Below are 19,137 nucleotides of genomic sequence, written 5' to 3' on the forward strand. Positions count from 1 at the left end.
CAGGCAGCGGGGAGCGCCAGGCGGCGGCGGGGCAGGCTCGGCCCAGAAAGGGCTCGGGCGGGCCGACCTCGGGCCCGCAGGGCTGCGGCGGCAGGCGCGCAGAGCGGGAGGCGCGGGTGAGGTGGTCGGGCGACGTGTCAAACGCGGGTTGGCCGCGGGGGCGGCTGGCGGTGAGGTGGCGCGTCGGGATTGGGCGAGGAGGCGGCGGAGGACGCTTCCGGCGCGGAGACGGACATGTCCGGCGGCGGGGAGGAGTGTAGAGGGAGCTAGGAGAGTCCAAATGAGGTGCGATTTTCGCCCACACGATCACGATCCAACGACCAAGAGCATGGAGGGGGTTTGGATGGGCTCATGGGCTATGATGAAGAGGTGCTGGGCTGCAAAGAGAGAGGGGTTTCGGTTAACTCGGTTAACCGTTGGGGCATCAAACGACCTCCAAATGGAACGAAATTTGACAGGCGGTCTACCGGTGATATACCAAGGCCACTCGGCAAATCTAGGCCCATTCCAAGAACGTTTTTCTCCTGCTCACGAAACAAGGTCTGAGAGGGGGCAACAGGGCACATGCGAGTGTGGTTGGGCTCAGAACGGACAACGGAGAGAACCGGGGGAACCCGAAAGGATGCAAGTTTTGAGAAACATGCAGATGAAATGCAGATGATTGATGACCCACAAGTATAGGGGATCTATCATAGTCCTTTCGATAAGTAAGGGTGTCGAACCCAACGAGGAGCAGAAGGAAATGACAAGCGGTTTTCAGTGAGGTTTTCTCTGCAAGCACTGAAATTGTAGGTAACAGATAGTTTTGTGATAAGATAAATTGTAGCGGGTAACAAGCAATGAAAGTAAATAAAGTGCAGCAAGGTGGCCCAATCCTTTTTGTAGCAAAGGACAAGCATGGACAATTTTTTATAATGAGAAAAGAGCTCCCAAGGACACATGGGAATTATCATCAAGCTAGTTTTCATCACTCTCATATGATTCGCGTTCGGTACTTTGATAATTTGATATGTGGGTGGACCGGTGCTTGGGTACTACCCTTACTTGGACAAGCATCCCACTTATGATTAACCCCTATTGCAAGCATCCGCAACTACAAAAGAAGTATTAAGGTAAACCTAACCACATCATTAGACATATGGATCCAAATCAGCCCCTTACGAAGCAACGCATAAACTAGGGTTTAAGCTTCTGTCCCTCTAGCAACCCATCATCTACTTATTACTTCCCAATGCCTTCCTCTAGGCCCAAATAATGGTGAAGTGTCATGTAGTCGATGTTCACATAACACCACTAGAGGAAAGACAACATACATCTCATCAAAATATCGAACGAATACCAAATTCACATGACTACTAATAGCAAGACTTCACCCATGTCCTCAGGAACAAACGTAACTACTCACAAAGCATATTCATGTTCATAATCAGAGGAGTAATAATATGTATTAAGGATCTGAACATATGATCTTCCACCAAGTAAACCAATTAGCATCAACTACAAGGAGTAATCAACACTACTAGCAACCCACAGGTACCAATTTGTGGTTTTGATACAAGATTGGATACAAGAGATGAACTAGGGTTTTGAGAGGAGATGGTGCTGGTGAAGATGTTGATGGATATTGACCCCCTCCCGATGAGAGGATCATTGGTGATGACGACGGTGATGATTTCCCCCTCCTAGAGGGAAGTTTCCCCGGCAGAATAGCTCTGTAGGAGCTCTAGATTGGTTCCGCCAAGGTTCCACCTTGTGGTGGCGGAGTTTCGTCCCGTAAGCTTGCCTCTGATTTTTTTTCTAGGGTAAAAGCCTTCATATAGCAGAAGATGGGCACCGGAGGGCCACCAGGGGGCCCAGGAGACAGGGGGCGCGCCTAGTAGGGGTGGGAGCACCCCCACCCTCCTGGCCTGGGTGTGGGCCCCCTCTGGTAGTTTCTTCGCTCAATAATTCTTATTAATTCCAAAATTAACTTTCGTGGAGTTTCGGGATTTTTGGAGCTGTGCAGAATAGGTTTCCAATATTTGCTCCTTTTTTGGCCAGAATTCCAGCTGCCAGCATTCCCCCTCTTCATGGTAAACCTTGTAAAATAAGAGAGAATAGACATAAGTATTGAGATATAATGTGTAATGACAGCCCATAATGCAATAAATATTGATATAAAGGCATGATGCAAAATGGACGTATCAACTCCCCCAAGCTTAGACCTCGCTTGTCCTCAAGCGGAAGCCGAAATCGAAAAATATGTCCACATGTTTAGAGATAGAGGTGTCTATAAAAATAAAATATGGACATGAGGGCATCATGATCATTCTTATAACAGCAACTATATAGATTTTGTCATTTGATTTCTTATGCTCAAGTAACAATCAATTCACAATGTCAAGTATGGTTCAGAAACTTCATTGGGAACTAACAAACTATAATCTCAGTCATTGAAGCAATTGCAATTTATCATAACATCAGAAAGAGTCTAGAATAGAGCTTTTCAGCAAGTCCACATACTCAACTATCATATAGTCTTCCACGATTGCTAACACTCACGCAGTACTTGTGGTTACGGAGTTTCAACCGGACACTGAGAAAGATAGGGGCTTATTGTGTTGCCTCCCAACGTATTCACCTTTGGGAGATGTCAACAATAATAATTCATGCTAACTTACATCCAATTGGATATATATATCAAGATCTTTCAAACACGAGGGGCTTGCTAAAGGATAAAATGAAAAAGGTAAAGGTGAAGATCACCTTGACTCAAGCATAAAGTAAAAACATAAAGTAAAAGATAGGCCCTTCGCAGAGGGAAGCAGAGGTTGTCATGTGCTTTTAGGGTTGGATGCATAAAATCTTAATGCAAAAGAACGTCACTTTATATTGCCACTTGTATGTGGACCTTTATTATGCAGTCTGTCGCTTTTATTGCTTCCACAACAAGATCGTATAAAGCTTATTTTCTCTGCACTAATAAGTCATACATATTTAGAGAGCAATTTTTATTGCCTGCAAGATGACAACTTACTTGAAGGATCTTACTCAATCCATAGGTAGGTATGGTGGACTCTCATGGCAAAACTGGGTTTAAGGATATTTGGAAGCACAAGTACTATCTCTACTTGGTGCAAGGAATTTGGCTAGCATGAGGGGGAAAGGCAAGCTCAACATGTTTGGAAGGTCAATGACAATATAATTTAACTGAGATGTGAGAAAACATAAACCATTACGTTGTCTTCCTTGTCCAACATCAACTCTTTTAGCATGTCATACTTAATGAGTGCTTCACAATCATAAAAGATGTCCAAGATAATATATTTGTATGTGAAACCTCTATTTACTTATTATTTCCTATTAATTGCAACGATGACCAAAACTACGTTTGTCAACTCTCAACAACCTTTATGCCTCATACTTTCTATGTGTGAAGTCATTACTATCCATAAGATCAATATGAACTCTTTTATTCTTTTTATTCTTTCTACTTTCTCAAGATCATGGCAAAATAGCAAAGCCCTTAACTCAACACTAATCTTTATTATAGATAGCTCACGGACTCGATTACATAAAGAGATCACAAAGCAGAACTCAAAACTGCTTGATACTAAAACTTTAATCTACTAGATCAAGATGCTACTAAAAGGATCGAACTAAATAAAACGGTAAAGATAGGAGTGTGATGGAGATACGATACCGGGGCACCTCCCCCAAGCTTGGCAGTTGCCAAGGGGAGTGCCCATACCCATGTAATTATGTCATCGGAGGTGGTGAAGTAGGATTTGTTGATGATGTAGGCTTGTCGTCCATCTTCCAAGGCATAGGCTCACCATCATAGAAGGATGATCGAGTCTCCGGGATCCTCAAATCTGCAGCCAAACTCATCCACTTGAATCTATATTCATACTCACAGTTTTGGTTTTGCAGGTCATAGATCTGGGCTTGGAGGTGCTCGATTTTCTCTTGAAGCTTGAAGATAGTCTCCCCAATGACCTTGGCATCTAGCTTGTGGTTGTTGGTAAACTCCGTGATCATCATCTGGTTGGCGTTGAGTCCATGCTCCACCATCCCTTGGCACTTGAAAACTTGTTGCTCCATGGCTTCAAGCTTTGTCTCCACGCTTCCGGTACGCCTTGGTCCCTCCAGATCGTGGATGTGCAGCACCCCCTCATGCATCTCGATGGTTTGAGGGTGTTGCAGCACCTCCGTGAGATAGGGGTTGATAACCCTCTCGAAGAACTTGTCCTTGGGAGCGCTTGGAGACATCATGATGCTCTAGATCTGTCAGAAAAATAGCTTGAAACAAAAACAAAGGATATTTGCGTGATACGGTGGTCAAAGCCTTTGGGAGATTATATAATGAATTTTTACTGACCAAAATACGTAACATGCAAGAAAACAGAGTCCGCGAGGCACACGAGGTGGCCACGAGACAGGAGGCGCACCCAGGAAGGGTGGGCGCGCCCTCCACCCTCATGGAGGCCTCGTGTCCTTCCCGGATTACTTCTTTCTTCCTAAAATTCTTAAATATTCCAAAACAGATAAAAATTGCCATTAGAATTGTTTTGGAGTTGGTTTACTTACCGTACCACATACCTATTCCTTTTCGGAGTCTGAAACGTTCTGGAAAGTATCCCTTATGTATTCCTCCGGGGTTACGGTTTCAATAATATTAGTTTCAACATTGATAGGATTACCTGAGATATAATGTTTAACTCTTTGACCATTCACCACCCTCGGACTTGTGCCTTCGAAGTTGTTGATTTTTATGGCACCAGAATGATAGACCTCCTTGATAACGTAAGGACCTTCCCATTTAGAGAGAAGTTTCCCTGCAAAAAATCTTAAACGAGAGTTGAATAATAACACATAATCACCTACGTTAAACTCGCGCTTTTGTATCCTTTTATCATGCCAACATTTGACTTTTTCTTTGAATAGCTTGGCATTCTCATAGGCTTGGGTTCTCCATTCATCAAGTGAGCTAATATCAAATAACCTCTTCTCACCGGCAAGTTTGAACTCATAATTGAGCTCTTTAATAGCCAATATGCTTCATGTTCAAGTTCTAGAGGTAAGTGACATGCTTTTCCATAAACCATCTTATACGGAGACATACCCATAGGATTTTTGTATGCAGTTCTATAGGCCCATAATGCATCATCAAGTTTCTTGGACCAATTCTTTCTAAATCTATTCACAGTCTTTTGCAAAATTAATTTGAGCTCTCTATTGCTCAATTCTACTTGACCACTAGACTGTGGGTGATAAGGAGATGCGATTCTATGATTAACATCATACTTAGCAAGCATCTTACGGAAAGCACCATGAATAGAATTTGAACCACCATCATTCATAAGATATCTAGGGACTCCAAACCTCGGAAAAATAACTTCTTTAAGCATTTTAATAGAAGTGTTATGATCAGCACTACTAGTTGGAATAGCTTCTACCCACTTAGTAACATAATCAACAGCAACTAAAATATGTGTATAACCATTAGAGGCAGGAAAAGGTCCCATATAATCAAAGCCCCAAACATCAAACGGTTCAATAACAAGAGAATAATTCATAGGCATTTCTTGACGTCTACTAATATTACCAACTCTTTGACATTCATCACAAGATAAGACAAACTTACGAGCATCTTTGAAGAGAGTAGGTCAATAAAAACCAGATTGCAATACCTTATGTGCAGTTCTATCTCCAGCGTGGTGTCCTCCATATGAATTAGAGTGACACTTGCATAGGATCTATTCATGTTCATGCTCAGGTACACAACGTCTAATAACACCATCTACTCCTTTATAAAGGTGTGGGTCATCCCAGAAGTAATATCTTAAATCATAAAAGAACTTTTTCTTTTGCTGGTATGTGAAACTATGTGGTATAAATTTAGCAACAATGTAATTAGCATAATCAGCATACCAAGGAGCAGTAAGAGAAGCATTAATGACCGCTAATTGTTCATCAGGAAAGTTATCATCAATAGGCAGTGGGTTATCAAGAACATTCTCTAACCTAGACAAGTTGTCTGCAACGGGGTTCTCGGCTCCCTTTCTATCAATAATAATATGCAAGTCAAATTCTTGAAGCAAGAGAACCCATCTAATGAGTCTAGGCTTAGCATCTTTCTTTTCCATAAGATATTTAATAGCAGCATGATCAGTGTGAATAGTAACTTTAGAATCAACAATATAAGGTCTAAACTTATCACATGCAAACACCACTGCTAAGAACTCTTTTTCAGTAGTAGCATAATTTCTGTGGGCAGTATCAAGAGTCTTACTAGCATACTGGATAACATTCAATTTCTTATCAACTCTTTGCCCTAGAACAGCACCTACACCATAATCACTAGCATCACACATAATTTCAAAGGGTAAATTCCAATCAGGTGGCCGAACAATAGGTGCAGTGATCAAAGCTTTCTTAAGTATTTCAAATGCTTCTACACAATCATCATCAAAGACAAAAGGAATATCTTTCTGCAATAAATTAGTCAGAGGCCTAGAGATTTTAGAAAAGTCCATAATGAACCTCCTATGAAAACCGGCATGACCAAGGAAACTTCTTATACCTTTTATGTCCTTGGGACATGACATCTTTTCAATAGCATCAACTTTAGCTTTATCAACTTCAATACCTCTCTCGGAAATCTTATGCCCCAAGACAATGCCTTCATTAACCATAAAGTGGCACTTTTCCCAATTCAAGACGAGACTAGTGTCTTCGCATCTCTGCAAAACTCGATCAAGGTTGCTCAAGCAATCATCAAAAGAGGATCCATAAACGGAGAAATCATCCATGAATACCTCACAAATCTTTTCACAAAAGTCAGAGAATATAGCCATCATACATCTTTGAAAGGTAGCAGGTGCATTACATAAACCAAAAGGCATACGTCTATAAGCAAAAGTACCGAAAGGGCAAGTAAAATTAGTTTTTTATTGATCCTTCGCTGATACAGGTATTTGAGAGAAACCAGAATAACCATCTAGAAAGCAGAATTGTGTGTGTTTGGATAGTCTTTCTAGCATTTGATCAATAAAAGGTAAAGGGTAATGATCTTTCTTAGTAGCTTTATTTAATTTACGGAAATCAATTACCATCCTAGAACCTGTAATAATTCTTTGCGGGGTCAATTCATCTTTATCATTAGGAACGACAGTAATACCTCCCTTTTTAGGAACACAATGGACAGGGCTTACCCAATTACTATCAGCAACGGGATAAATTATACCTGCCTCAAGGAGCTTTAGTATCTCCTTTCTTACCACTTCTTTCATCCTAGGATTTAATCGTCGTTGAGGATCTCTAACTGGTTTAGCATCGTCCTCCAGATTAATTTTGTGTTGACATAACATGGGACTAATGCCCTTGAGATCATCCAGAGTATATCCAATAGCAGCATAGTGCTTCTTCAGAGTTTTCAATAATCTTTCTTCTTCTTGCTTTGAAAGGTTAGCACTAATAATAACAGGATATATTTTCTTTTCATCAAGATAAGCATACTTAAGATTATCAGGTAATGGTTTGAGTTCAAACATGGGATCACCCTTGGGTGGAGGGGGATCCCCTAGAATTTCAATGGATAGGTTGTGTTTCATCATAGGTTCCTGTTGAAGGAACACTTCATCTATTTCCCTTCTTTCCTTCATAAACATATCATTTTCATGGTCTAGCAAATATTGTTCTAACAGATCAGTAGGAGGCACGACAATAGAAGCAAGACCAACAATCTCATCCTTGCTATGTGATTCTCTATCACGAGGTTGTCTATGAAACTTAGCAAAATTAAACTCATGCGACACATCCTCTAAGCCAATTATAACAGTATCCTTTTCACAATCAATCCTAGCATTAACAGTATTCAAGAAGGGTCTACCAAAAATAATGGGACAAAAGTCATCTTGTGGGGAACCAAGAACAAGAAAATCAGCACGATATTTAGCCTTCCCACACAAGACTTCAACATCTCTAACAATCCCAACTGGTATAATGGTGTCCCTATTGGCAAGCTTAATAGTAACATCAATATCTTCTATTTTAACGGGTGCAATATCATGCATAATTTCTTTATATAAGTCATAGGGTATTGCACTAGCACTAGCACCCATATCACATAAGCCATGATAATAATGATCTCCTATTTTAACAGAAATAACAGGCATGCCTACAACAGGTCTATGTATCTTAGTATCTGGTCTAACAATATTAGCAGTCTCACCACAGAAATAAATAACATGCCCATCTAAATCATCATCCAAGAGATCTTTAACCATAACAATACTAGGTTCAACTTTAATTTGCTTAGGAGGTGTATAAGTCCTAGTATTACTCTTACGAACAACAGTTTAAGTTTTAGCATGATCCTTTATCCTAACAGGAAAAGGAGGTTTCTCAACATAAGTAGTAGGAACAATAGGATCACTATAAGTGACAATCTTTTCTTCAACTGTAATAGGTGCAACTACTTTTACTTCAATGGGAGGATTATATTTAGACCACTTCTCCTTAGGGAGATCAACGTGAGTAGCAAAAGATTCACAGAAAGCAGCTACTATCTCAGAGTCAAGTCCATATTTAGCGCTAAATCCACGAAAAGCATCGGTATCCATAAAAGATTTAACACAATCAAACTTATGTGTCATACCTGACTCCTTACCATCGTCGGAACCCCAATCTTCAGAGTTGCGTTTAATTCTTTCCAATAAGTCCCATTTGAATTCAATAGTCTTCAGCATATAAGAACCAGCACAGGAAGTATCAAGCATGTTGTGATCATTGAGAGAAAGCCGAGCATAAATTTTTTGAATAATCATTTCTCTGGAGAGCTCATGATTGGGGCATGAATACAACATTGATTTAAGCCTCCCCCAAGCTTGAGCGATGCTTTCTCCTTCGTGAGGCCAGAAATTATATATGTAATTACGATCACGATGAACAAGATGCATAGGATAGAACTTCTGGTGAAATTCCAACTTCAACCGTTTATAATTCCAAGATCCTGTATCATCACATAGCCTATACCATGTCAATGCATCTCCCTTCAAAGATAAAGGGAAGACCTTCCTTTTGACAACATCATCGGGAATACCTGCAAGCTTAAATATTCCACAAAGATAAGGTGTAAATCGGGATGCAATGTTCCATCTCCTGCAAAGGGATTAGCTAGCAGTTTCTCTATCATACCCGAAGGAATCTCAAAGTAAATATTTTCAGTAGGTTCAGTAGGTTGAGGAGCAACTCTTTGCTCTTCTGGTCGGGGTGAAGATACCCCGAACAAGCCCCTCAAAGGATTAGTTTCCATAGTAACAAGTGACAGAAAATTTCAGCACACTATATAAATGTTTCCTTACCAAGTTCCACTCACCAAAAGCGCTACGCTCCCCGGCAATGGCGCCAGAAAAGAGTCTTGATGACCCACAAGTATAGGGGGTCTATTGTAGTCCTTTTGATAAGTAAGAGTGTCAAACCCAACAAGGAGCAGAAGGAAATGACAAGCGGTTTTCAGTAAGGTTTTCTCTGCAAGCACTGAAATTATAGGTAACAGATAGTTTTGTGATAAGATAAATTGTAACGGGTAACAAGCAATGAAAGTAAATAAAGTGCAACAAGGTGGCCCAATCCTTTTTGTAGCAAAGGACAAGCCTGGAAAATTTCTTATAATGAGAAAAGAGCTCCTGAGGACACATGGGAATTATCATCAAGCTAGTTTTCATCACGCTCATATGATTCGCGTTCGGTACTTTGATAATTTGCTATGTGGGTGGACCGGTGCTTGGGTACTGTCCTTACTTGGACAAGCATCCCACTTATGATTAACCCCTATTGCAAGCATCCGCAACTACAAAAGAAGTATTAAGGTAAACCTAACCACATCATTAGACATATGGATCCAAATCAGCCCCTTACGAAGCAACGCATAAACTAGGGTTTAAGCTTCTGTCACTCTAGCAACCCATCTTCTACTTATTACTTCCCAATGCCTTCCTCTAGGCCCAAATAATGGTGAAGTGTCATGTAGTCGACGTTCACATAACACTACTAGAGGAAAGACAACATACATCTCATCAAAATATCGAACGAATACCAAATTCACATGACTACTAATAGCAATACTTCACCCATGTCCTTAGGAACAAACGTAACTACTCACAAAGCATATTCATGTTCATAATCAGAGGAGTAATAATATGCATTAAGGATCTGAACATACGATCTTCCACCAAGTAAACCAATTAGCATCAACTACAAGGAGTAATCAACACTACTAGCAACCCACAGGTACCAATTTGTGGTTTTGATACAAGAGATGAACTAGGGTTTTGAGAGGAGATGGTGCTGGTGAAGATGTTGATGGATATTGACCTCCTCCCGATGAGAGGATCGTTGGTGATGACGATGGTGATGATTTCCCCCTCCCGGAGGGAAGTTTCCCCGGCAGAACAGCTCTGCCGGAGCTCTAGATTGGTTTCGCCAAGGTTCCGCCTCGTGGTGGCGGAGTTTCGTCCCGTAAGCTTGCCTTTGATTTTTTTTCCAGGGTAAAAGCCTTCATATAGCAGAAGATGGGCATCGGAGGGCCACCAGGGGGCCCAGGAGACAGGGGGCGCGCCCAGTAGGGGTGGGCACGCCCCCCACCCTCCTGGCCTGGGTGTGGGCCCCCTCTGGTAGTTTCTTCGCTCAATAATTCTTATTAATTCCAAAAATAACTTCCGTGGAGTTTCAGGATTTTTGGAGTTGTGCAGAATAGGTTTCCAATATTTGCTCCTTTTTCAGCTAGAATTCCAGCTGTCGACATTCCCCCTCTTCATGGTAAACCTTGTAAAATAAGAGAGAATAGCCATAAGTATTGAGATATAATGTGTAATAACAACCCATAATGCAATAAATATTGATATAAAAGCATGATGCAAAATGGACGTATTAATGATGACATGGCAAAATGCAACACGCAAGCAATGACATGGCAACGAAGGCGAATAGCTGGAAGACACCTGGCGCATCAGACTCGGGGCATTACAGAGAATGAGTTAAATCCTTAATGAACTACCATGAAGAACTCTGGTAACAAAAGGATGATGAGATAGAATTGAAGGATGAAAAGAATAAGATGACACCTTGCGATGATTTAGATGGAGCTTCGTGACAAGACAAGCAAGAAAAACTTGGAACTCCGGAAAAGAAAATATGAAAACACTTGGGATTAGAGTTTACTCATCATGAACAAATTCTGAAGGAAGGGATTACTCAACTTGATGAAAGAAGAATAAGAATTATGTTATGCTTATCCTTCATCAATTAAATTGATGAGAAGCAATGGACTTGCATACTACTTATTCTCGTTGAAGGAGATTAAGCGGAGATATAGCACAAAAGTTGAGAAAGTATTCATGAACCACCGGTAGGATTGGAAAGCGCGAATGAATTGATATGATAAGAACGGAAGTGAAAATCTTGAACGGACCACCATGGCAATGAAAACAAACAAAGAGAGGAGAACAAATCACCGAAAAGAATTAGAAAACGAATGACGATACTTGAGTAAATCTAGGTATAAGATAATGAAGAGATCGCGAACTGATTAACGAATACTTGTATGATGCGCTGGGGTAATTGGAGAATGATAGCTGGAATGTGAGAATGAAGAATTCTTCTGAAATGACGACCTCCGAAGAATCAAAAAAGAAAGAACTCATGAAATGCTGCGGATGAGTAAGAAAAGAATTTATGAGAACCGGAATAACTCTAGAGCATAACATGAAGCTAGAACCACGAATCTTCAAGAGAACGGTCGAGGATTCGGGAGAAACTCTTCTTCGGTCTTCAAATGTTGAGAATGATGACGAGGAACACCACCAAAATTGTTGAGATACTCTGGGAGTATGAAAAGCGAAGAGGTTGAGCCAACAATGAAAATGATTTGAAATCGATATTGGAAAAGCATCTGGCTGATGAAATTCATTCTCACGTCAAACTTCGAAAAGAATTCGAGAATAACTCCGTAAAAATAGAAGAGCCAAGTAAGATCTTGGGAAAAGACCTGTGGGTTAGGGGCCACTGAAAAAGAAAACACCGTTGAAAACGAATGAAGAAGAGATGATGCACCGGAACAATAGGAAGACTTGAATGAGGTGACAACCTCAAATTATTTTGGAGGCAGCCATGAATCTTCTGAGATGTCTTCAGCACTCCAGAATAATTAAATGGCGAGAGGCGAACGAGCAGGGGAAAACATTTGAATCAAGGAAAACAATACGATCAACACTGAAAACTGGAATTAGATCCACCAGAAAGGAAAACGAGACGGAGAATGATGAACTATACGAGAATTCACCAGTTGAGATACTTGGGGAAGAAGTGAAGAGGCTTCGCACGAATGAAACTGATGCTCGAATAGAGGCTCAAACTCTGGGAAGGAAAAGGGGTGGGAGGGCAGAAAAAATAAAGGCAACTTGGAACGGGGAACCGACGAATAACTTGAAGAGGAAAACACCAGTTGAAATAAGTGAGGAAAGAATGCAAAGGCTTCGCACGAATAGGATAGATACTCGAATACGGACTCCGGCTCCGTGAAGAAAAAAGGGTGGGCGGGTGGGAAAAAGAAAGACAACTTCATACGGGGGAGCAACATCGTTGATAAAGAACTGAGGATTGATCTCGTAGAAGACGACGAGGATCGAATGGCTCCAAGAGAAGTGTGCCGGATGAAAAGACCTGACATCGTAACGAATGAAAACTAACTGCGTGATCCTAAAAAAAATTGAAGGGAAAGAGGAGTATATCAAAACACCTACATCAAGATTTCTCACCAGAGCGACGAAGGGGCTGAGGAGTAAAAAGAATTCCTACTCTCCGATATAAGTAGACTTCGAAAAAGTTTCTTCTAGACTCGACAATGGCCAACTACGGTCAATCAATGGGGCTCCTATGGTCGGTCGAGGCTCTAATACCAACTTGTCACGCCCAATATGTGAACCTATCCGAGAGGAACTCGAAGGATAGAGCCGCATATTGAAACGCTTTTGCAAGGAGGATATCATTACATCGTACCATTACATAATAGCCGGGGATACATACAAAAGGCACACAAGTGCCACAAGAATACATCATACTTCATACATAAGAACAACATCAGACTACGGATGTAACACAAACAGAAACTCAAACAATATCCACCTTGCTAGCCCAGGCTGCCGACCAGGAACCTATCCCAAGATCGACGAAGAATAAGAACTTCAAAACAACTAAACATCGCTCTCACGTCATGATCATCACATTACCTATACCTACAACTATTGTTGTAGTAAACTATGAGCCACGAGGACTCAGCAATCCATTACCATGGGTATCAAGACTAGCAAAGCTTAATGGCTATAGAATGGATAGGTGGTGAGGTTGTAGCAAGTGACTAAGCATTGTATGGTGGCTAACTTACGAGTACAAGAGTAAGATGAGAAACTATGCAAACGGTCGCAAACTAGTAATGATCAAGAAGTGATCCTGGACTACTTACATTCAAACATAACCCAACCGTGTTCTCCTCTCGAAACTTCCCCGAAAAAAGACAGTCACAGTTAAGCACGCGATTGATGTATTTTAATTGGGTTTACTTCAAGTTCACTACAACCGGATATTAACAAATTCCCATCTGCCACATAACTGCGGGCACGACTCTCGAAAGTTTAAACCCTGCAGGGTTGTCCCAACTTAGCCCATAACAAGCTCACAATCCATGGAGACAATCCTCCATCTCGGGACCCTCCGATCAGACTCGGAATCCCCGTGCACAAGACATTTCGACAATGGTAAAACAAATCCAGCAAGAGCTCCCAGCATGCCGACACCCTGATAGTAGCCATGCGTATCTCGTATCATGCCATGATCAGATGGGACAAGCTACGAGTAAAACCAGGTCCTTGGGTTTCCTCGTGGTGGCCCCGCAGGCTGCCCGTTTGGGACCAATACCATGAGCACTGGCCCATGTTTATGTGGAATAAAGAATCCACGAGTTCATGACGCCCTATGCCAATTAATTATTTAGTTCAGTATTATTATGGTAAATGTTAAAACCAATGTTGGGCCTTGCTGGAAGAGTTTTATTCAAAGCGAACTGTCAAGAGGGGCCCATAAACCCTCACCATGTTAGGGATACAAAATCAAGGAACATAACACCGGTATGACGGAAACTAGGGCGGCAAGAGTGGAACAAAACACCAGGAAAAAGGTCGAGCCTTCCACCCTTTACCAAGTATATAGATGCATTAATTAAAATAAGAGATATTGTGATATCCCAAGATACCTGAGGGAGTCCTGGATTAAGGGGTCCTCGGACAGCCGGACTATGTACTTTGGCCGGACTGTTGGACTATGAAGATACAAGATTGAAGACTTCATCCCGTGTCCGGATGGGACTCTCCTTTGCGTGGAAGGCAAGCTTGGCAATTCGGATATGTATATCTCCTTCTCTGTAACCGACTCTGTGTAAACCTAGCCCCCTCCAGTGTCTATATAAACTGGAGGGTTTAGTCTGTAGGACAACAACAATCATAATCATAGGCTAGCTTCTAGGGTTTATCCTCAATAATATCCTGGTAGATCAACTCTTGTAATACTGATATCATCAAGATCAATCAAGTAGGAAGTAGGGTATTACCTCCATCGAGAGGTCCCGAACCTGGGTAAACATTGTGTCCCTCGCCTCCTGTTACCATTAGCCTTAGACGCACAATTCGGGACCCCCTACCCGAGATCCTCTGGTTTTGACACCGACATTGTGCTTTCATTGAGAGTTCCAATGTGCCGTCACGATAAGGGTTGATGGCTCCTTCGATCATCTGCGATGATGCGATCCAAGGTGAGGTTTTTCTCCCCGGACAGATCTTCGTATTCGGCGGCTTCGTACTGTGGGCCAACTCGCTTGGCCATCTGGAGAAGATCGATAGCTACGCCCCTGGCCATCAGGTCAGGTTTGGAAACTTGAACTATACTGCCGACATCCACGGAGACTTGATCTTTGACGGATTCGAGCCCATGTCAGGTGCACCGAACAGTCACGATGAGCATGACTTAAATCTGCCATCGGACGGTGTTTGGGAGATCACACCTGCGGCTGCCCTGGCCCTTAATCCGGAGCAGATCGTGCCATCCGAGGATGGATGGATGGACCCCGCCACGGAGGCCTCACACTCAGCAGCGATAGAGTCGAACACAGACTTCACCTCCTATGAGGCCTGTGCCATCAGACCCTCGGACTCGTCTCCGGCCAAAGGCTCCGAACCGCGTGTGTCCGCGCCTATCGAATCTGATTGGGCACCGATCATGGAGTTTACCTCCGCGGATATTTTTTAGCACTCGCCCTTGGGAGACGTGCTAAATTCATTGAGGTTTCTCTCCTTGTCAGGAGACTCTTGGCCGAACTATGGCCGGCTTGAGTGGGAAGCGGACGATGAAGAAATTTGTTCCCCACCCACCCCCACTTAATAGCCACTGTCGATGACTTAACCGGCATGCTTGACTTCGACTCCGAAGACATCGACGGTATGGACGACGATGCAGGAGAAGAACAGGAACCACCGCCCACAGGGTGCTGGACAGCCACCTCATCATATGATATATATATATATATATATGGTGGACACGCCCAAAGAAGGCAATGGCGATGAGGCAACGGAGGATAACCCCCTTGAGAAGCAATCTAAGCACCGGTGTCATAGGAGCCGTCCTAAGCCCCGCCATAGCAAAAATAGCGATACCGGCACAAGAGATGATAACAATCCGGATGGTGCCGAAGATGAAAACAATCCCGCCCAGCCAGGCTTCGAGTAGACCGAGCGGGAGGATGGGCAAGCTAGCCCTAAGGAATAGGCAATAGATGGAGAATCATAGGATGACAATTACATGCCCCTCTCCGAAGACGAGGTGAGCCTCGGCGACGAAGAATTCATCGTGCCTGAGGATCCTGTCGAGCAGGAGCGTTTCAAGCACCGGCTTATAGCCACTGCAAAAAGCCTGAAGAAAAAGCAGCATCAGCTTCAAGCTGATCAAGGCACTTATGTGCGACCACTGGATGCTAATGACTTAAGTCACATAACCCAACAGCCCGGAGAGTCAGCTAGGAAATTCTGGACTCGATTCCTAACTAAAAAGAACCAAATTGTCAACTGTCCGGATGCCGAAGCCTTAGCGGCCTTTAAGCATCACATCCGCGACGAGTGGCTCGCCTGACACCTCGGCCAAAAGAAGCCGAAGTCCATGGAAGCCCTCACGACACTCATGACCCGCTTTTGTGTGGGCGAGGACAGCTGGCTAGCTCGTAGCAATAGCACATCAAGAAATCCTGACACTTCAGATGCCAGAGATAGCAATGGCAAGCCACGACGCAATAGACACACGCGTCGCAACAATGGCGACAATGCCGAAGACACGATAGTCAATGCCGGATTCAGTGGCTCTAAGTCCGGGCAGTGAAAAAAGCCATTCAAAAGAAACAATCCGGGCCCGTCCAGTCTGGACCGCATACTCGATCACTCGTGTCAAATTCACGGCACCCCCGATAAACCAGCCAACCACACCAACAGAGAATGTTGGGTGTTCAAACAGGCCAACAAGTTGAATGCCAAAAACAAGGAAAATGGGCTGCATAGCAATGACGACGAGGAGCCCTGGCCGCCAAACACAGGAGGACAGAAGAAATTTCCTCCCCAAGTGAAAATGATGAACATGATATACGCAACCCATATTCCCAAGCGGGAACGGAAGCATGCACTAAGGGACATCTATGCGATGGAGCCAGTCGCCCCAAAGTTCAACCCATGGTCTTCTTGTCCGATCACTTTCGATCGCAGAGACCATCCTACCAGTATCCGTCATGGCGGTTCTGCCGCATTGGTCCTTGACCCCATCATTGACGGATTCCACCTCACATGAGTCCTCATGGACGGTGGTAGCAGCCTGAACCTGCTCTATCGGGATACAGTGTGCAAAATGGGCATCGACCCCTCAAGGATCAAAACCACAAAAACAACCTTCAAAGGTGTCATACCAGGTGTAGAGGCCTGTTGCACGGGCTCAATCACACTGGAAGTGGTCTTCGGATCTCCGGACAACTTCCGAAGCGAGGAGTTAATCTTCGATATCGTCCCCTTCCGCAGTGGCTATCACGCACTGCTCGGACAAACCACATTTGCCAGATTCAATGTGGTACCGCATTATGCATACCTCAAGCTCAAAATGCCAGGATCTTGCAGGGTTATAACAGTTAATGGAAACACAGAGCGCTCGCTCCGTACGGAGGAGCACACTGCGGCCCTCGCAGCAGAAGTACAAAGCAACCTTCTTAGGCAGACCGCCAATTCGGAGACAAAGCCCCCGGACACCGTCAAGCGAGTCCAGAGTACACTGCAACAGGATCGTCCGGCACGACCAGAGCTCGCCTAGCAATTCGGCCTCCATCCTAGTCCCAGTCAAGCGGCGAAATTTGTGCCGCATGTACATAATTACACACTCAAAATACCATGGGCATAGGCGGAGGCACGGCTATGACACGGTCCATAATGCGGCTCAACCGCCCCAAGATCCGTATATCTTTACTCCTTTTCTTTTCAGGTACCTATTTTCGGGAGGCTCTTCCGATAGTCCGACTATCGGACCCATAACGGGATGGAAACACCAAGGAGACAAGAAGCTTTGGCGTACAAGGGAATCCCCAGGTGGTCTCTGATATCGATCACTATACCTGTTTTACATACCCACACGCAGCTCGCTCTTGGTTAAGGACATGTCAAATAGTCCTATTTTGCTTATCGCACCACCTGTACACATACGCCTTGACGTATTATTCAAATCAAAAGGGAAAATAATGTACAACGTCAGCTTACTATTACATTTCTTTATCCTTTTCCTTTATTGTTTATTTATTACAAATTGCACCCGTACATTTTGGTACGTCCAGCTTGCCAGGGGCTTCAGTGTACCCCATAACACGGCAAGAAAAGTCTGAACACTTTCGACAGTGCGGCGCCCCGAACTTATAGCATTATATGCATCAGCTCCAAATCATGTCTTGGGTCAATAGTTGGGTTTGCCTGGCTCCCATGTTTTGATGCCTTACGTTCCACTATATCGGCTAAGGTAGCACAGGGAGAACTACTGCGATTGTGTCCCGGTTCTTCCGGACGAGCACCTTAGTAGAGAAAGCCAAAAACTGATTTCATGATGCGGCGAGAGCTGGCCGCTGTTCGAGAGGTCTCAAATCCTTAACAATTTCTTCCGCTTCGGGCGAGGAATCGGCCTTGTCCGATTTAGGCGTGTATAGCGCCCCAAGTTCGGCCTTCCGAATACTAGGGGCTTCGCCAAAATTTAAAATTGTAGACTTCTATGGCTAAGTGAGAGTGATAAAGCCGTATAGTCTGATTGCCTTGTTCATTGCGCTAAACACCTCCTTAAAGGACCAAACATTTGGATAACGAGTGTTTAGATTTATCCCAAACACCCTAGTATTAGTTACATGGGGGCAGAAGCCGACGACTGGCCAACTCTCAGATTTTATAAACGACTGCACAGAAGGTAATATTTTAAATCAACAAGCGTTATATAACGCACATGAACTCGTTTTCATATCACATGAGTACATTCATTCAAATATTACATCCTTAGCACATTCCTCCGCCACAAGGCGGGCACCCTTCAAGACACTGTCATAATACTTTTCGGGGTGGCGATGCTCCTTGCCCTCTGGCGGCCCCTCCGTCACCAGCTTCTCGGCATCCATCTTTGCCCAGTGCACTTTCGCACGGGCAAAGGCCCTCGTGCACCTTCAATACAGACTGACCGCTTTATGACTTCAAGCCGCGGGCAGGCATTCACAAGCCGCTTTACCAGGCCGAAGTAGCTGTTGGGCAGGGGCTCGCCAGGCCACATCCGGACTATGAGATCCTTCATGGCCAGTTCGGCCGCCTTGTGAAGTTCGACCAGTTGCTTCAGCTGGTCGCTCAAGGGCATCGGATGTTCGGTCCCAATATACTGAGACCAGAACAACTTCTCCGTCGAGCTCCCTTCTTCGGCCCGGTAGAACTCCGCGGCATCTGATATGCTGCGCAGCAGATCTGCGAACGCTCCTGGAGAGCTCCGAATTCGGGTAAGTAAAAG

Source organism: Triticum dicoccoides, chromosome 2B (assembly GCF_002162155.2).
Source record: "Triticum dicoccoides isolate Atlit2015 ecotype Zavitan chromosome 2B, WEW_v2.0, whole genome shotgun sequence".
NCBI classification, from domain to species: domain Eukaryota; kingdom Viridiplantae; phylum Streptophyta; class Magnoliopsida; order Poales; family Poaceae; genus Triticum; species Triticum dicoccoides.